This window comes from Trichomycterus rosablanca, unplaced genomic scaffold, assembly GCF_030014385.1.
Source record: "Trichomycterus rosablanca isolate fTriRos1 unplaced genomic scaffold, fTriRos1.hap1 scaffold_310, whole genome shotgun sequence".
Taxonomy (NCBI): Eukaryota; Metazoa; Chordata; class Actinopteri; order Siluriformes; family Trichomycteridae; genus Trichomycterus; species Trichomycterus rosablanca.
This window is the reverse complement of record NW_026947138.1, coordinates 24,716-29,031: the sequence shown is the minus strand read 5'-3', so window position 1 is coordinate 29,031 and position 4,316 is coordinate 24,716. Positions and strand designations below refer to the sequence as shown.

The following is a 4,316-nucleotide window of genomic DNA, read 5'->3' as shown; positions in this document are numbered from 1 at the left end:
CTTGACTTCCATAGAAGTCGTTTACCATGGCTCCTTGACTTTCTAGGGACCTACAAATTGCCAGGCAAGCTACCAGATTTCATAACAGACGTTTTGTTGCAAATATGCGATTCAGGCCCTTACTTAATGTTTCTGAATTTATATTGTTTCAAAATTATTATGTTCAATTTCTCTTAAGCGCAGAGACACAAATTAATTTAGCAATTATTTAAATTTAAGACAAGCAATTTCAAGCAGTTTGAATGCATACACACACTTAACTGAGCTATTTGATGTTCTTTTCATGCCTGACAATATGTCCAACAGTGAGCTCACTTTAAAGGCTAACTCACTCGCTGCAGCATATCCTTCAGATCTGAACATGAGCCTGGCAGATGAATTGATACAATACAAATCATTCATAACAGAAAAAGAAAAATGTCCTAGTGAAATGCTCAAAACCATGATCAATTTGAATTTACAGTCAACCTTTCCAAATGTCTACATAGCACTTAGACTTTTTTTGACTGTGCCTATCACAAATTGTCAAGGGGAGCGTTCATTCTCCAAACTGGCTCGTATTAAGAATGAACTCAGGATTAGGATGCGCCAAAACCGCCTGAACTCACTGTCACTTCTGGCCATTGAATCAGATTTGGTCAGACAGCTTAATTTTGATGAATTAGTGGATGACTGTGCAAGAAAGAAGAGTAGAAAGAAACTTATATAAAATAGATTCTTGTGTTAGGGTTAGCTATTGACAGGTTGAGTAATGTATTAATTTATTTATGTTTTTTTTTTGGGGGGGCTGGGCAACTCTTTGCCCAGGGGCCCAGACTATCCTAAGTCCGTCCTTGGTGCTGTTACTATTTTTGTAACAAAAAAAATCGAAATCGTAATCGACAATCGGGTATAATTTTAAAATAATCGAGATTTTTTTTTTTGCAAAATCGCCCAGCCCTATAAATCTGCTGTAAAACTTACTGATGGGGCATCAAGAATTAAATCTTCAACCGCCGAAACTTCCAGGCCAAGCACAACAGCCAGGACTTCAAATATGTAGTGGTGTGCTGGCATCAGACTAGCCTTCCTCTCCTGTCTGTATCTGGCCTACAGGTTAACAAAGTCCTGCTGGTCAGCTTCACGTCTACAGAACAGGTCTTTCATTATGGTTTAATGTAAATTCATCTCACCTGTTTCTCCATTGTGGATTTGTGAATGGCCTGCATGCTGACAACAGATTGGTGAGACCTGCCTGGCCTTTGTTTTACAGACTCTGATGGGTTCATTTCTATCAAAAGCACAAGTGCATTAAATCCATATAGAGTTATGTGATATTTAAAGCTGCCATATAAAATGAATCAGTCACATCACTTCCTGTAACAGGACAAACACTGATGTGACATGAACTTTAAAGGATCGTCAGTGTTTTTTTAATGTTTTTTGTTTTGTACTACTGTATTTATGTGTCACCACAATGGATCTGGATGCTCTTCCTGAGGCGACCCTCCCTACTTAATAGTACACAGACAAATGCCCAACCTCCCCAATTTAGAATGTGTGTGTACTGTACAGTTTAGATTAGCCATTCCACCTTCTGCATGTTTTGGATGGTGCTATCAAACCACAGTACACAGTAGAAAACCATGTGGACTTGGGGAGAACGTGCAAAATTTCTCATAGTCAGCAGCCGGAGGGGCGATTCGAATCCAGGCCCTCGGAGTTCATGTTGCTAGGCCACATCTACTCGATCTGCTGCGCACCCGTGCACTGTAGTTAGTTACATAACAGATTTGTCGATACCCAGGTCCTTTTTGTGTGGAGTTTGCATGTTCTCTTGCATGTCCATGTGGGTTTCCTCCAGGAACACTGGTTTCCTCCCACAGTACAAAGACGTGCCAAGTTAACTGGAGAAACAAAATTGTCCTTGTGTAACGAGTCAATACCGTTTCTGTCATGAATGTCAGGGGTTTTCAACCTTTTTAGGCATGCGCCCCCCTTCGTGTGCCTGGCGAGCCTTGCGCCCCCTCAACCCCCCCTCCCCCTCCTCCCCTTGTTGGAGCGCGAAAGCGTGTGCTAAGCCCTGCCGCCGCCGCCACGCCCACCTTCCCTGGATGACGCACGTCTCGGACACATCCTCCGTCAGTCTCGTGTGCCACTGTTGAAATCCTGATGAATAGATAGGTTTGAACTCGTTCTGAAGGAGTCAGTAAGTAAAAGAATCGATTCAGTGGGACCTGCTCCGAGAATTCATAGAGGAATCGATTCATTTACACATTGACTAAAACGAACCGACTCACCAAAAATAATCATTTGTAAATCATTTGAAACCGTTAACCGGTATAAAACGGGTTCATTGCAAAATCATGAAATGAAAATAAATACCGAACGGTCTAAGTAATAATTTATCTAAATTAATATTAAACAGGACTTACTAACTAGCTCAGAGCCAGGGTCGATTCAGTAGTAACTGTCATTAAGGTTAGCTTACCTTTTAACGGACTTACCTTAACTTTACCTTTCAAAATAGCGTTTTAAAAATGAATTTCACTCGAATTTTTGGCTAATATTTCAGTTTCATTTCGATTTCAAATATAAAAGTTATAAATGTTTGGATAGAAAATTACCGATAAGAGAAGCTCCCTCTGGCAGAAAACCGTTATTTGTTATTTATGTATACATTTTAATTTTAACCGTCGAGTCTCGTGAGAAGAAATGGTCGCGTCCCAAACCGCACACTGCTGTAGTGTGTAAAAAACCCCATATATACCATGTTATTGTGCACTCGTTAGGCATCCTATATATTAAACCTGTATGAGGTTCGTAACGCAGCCAGGAATCCGCATATGTTTGGTATCCACGATTTTCCTGAACTTTGACCTTTCCCGTGATTCGTAGCTGAAGCCGGTTTTTGACTTCCGGTTACAGTGTTTACGTTCTGAACGACAGAAGTAGTGGTCATTCGTAACTGGGTTTTTTTAACAAACATGACCAAAAGCACTCGGTGGTTGAATAGTAAGTGTAGAGCGACTGTCTATTTATGCATTTTGTTAGACGAGTGCACTGTGTACCCTTATCCTGATTTTTTTTTTGCCATGGTGACGGTGGACGCTGGCGCATTTGGCTGCCGCTACCATTACTGTATTTTACCGTATTTTATTGTATTTTTGTATTTTTATCGTGTTTTTCTGTCATTTTCATCTTTTTATACACTCCTGTAATCACTACCGCTCCTGTTGATTGATGACTATGGAGTGTGTTGGGTTATTTTAAAAGATGCGGGCACTGGTACGTTTGGCTACTGCAGCTCTATCTTCATAATTCTCTTTGAGGATGCTACAGTGACTCTCGTTTTCTACCTATCTGCTGTCAGCGTTTCACAATAGGAACTTTTTACCTGGACTTAAATTTTCTGGTGTGCCCTGCCTTGTGGTCTGGTCCTGTACACCGCTTCCACGAGTAGCAGCTACAGCTGATCTCCACACACACACACGATGTTAAGGTATTCTGTCAATCAACTGAGGAAACTCAACAACTACACTACTCCATCGTGTTCATCAGCAATAAAACAACTTGGACTTTTACGCCGGCGCCGCTACATTCATAGGAGCTCCCGGAGAAGGTTTGTTTACTCCCAGTCCGATTCCAGTCCCAGCGCGATTCCATCTATCTGGTCAGCTGTGCGCTCCGTCTCAACACTACATGCGGAGCGGGATAGAAAACGTGGAGTGGACTTCAATACTCTTCGACGGATTCCCTCAGCTAATGAAACCTCGTTGGCTCCCCCTGTGAATATGTGCTTAATTAATGCACGCTCAGTGGGGAATAAGGCCCACGTGTTAAATGACTTATTTATTAGGACCAATTTGGCCTTTCTGTTTGTAACTGAAACCTGGCAACGAAATATGGATTTTGTGCACCTAAATGAACTTTGCCCGCTGGACTGTTCTTTTATTGGGACCCCCCGATTGTCTGGTCGCGGTGGAGGTCTTGCGGTGTTTTGGAAAAATCAATATAATTGTCAGTTAGTAAGTATTGAAGAGTTTACTACTTTTGAACTGCAATTCATAAAAGTTGGAGGGCTTAAGCCATTTTACTGTGCTTTAATATATCGACCTCCTGGTCCAGCTGGTGAGTTTTTATCTGAGTTTACTGATTTTTTAACCTCAGTTATTAAGCTGAACAATGTTCTACTGGTTGGAGATTTTAATCTGCATATTGATGATGCCTCAGATTGCGTAGCTACAGAATTTATTAATATTACAGAGTCTCTTCATTTTAAAGAGTTTGTTTCGGGTCCCACTCATTTGGGTGGTCATACTTTAGACCTGGTTTTC

The 4,316-nt window shown here is 41.2% G+C and overlaps 1 long non-coding RNA gene across 1 annotated transcript; it reads right to left on the bottom strand.

Moving 5' to 3' along the window:
- Window positions 1-941: 941 nt before the first annotated feature.
- On the bottom strand, window positions 942-2,735 carry LOC134307574 (uncharacterized). Its single transcript, XR_010009992.1, has 3 exons — window positions 2,607-2,735; window positions 1,173-1,270; window positions 942-1,089 (listed from the first exon to the last, which is right to left on the bottom strand). It is a non-coding gene; the product is annotated as an uncharacterized LOC134307574 (long non-coding RNA).
- Between the last annotated feature and the right edge of the window lie 1,581 nt (window positions 2,736-4,316).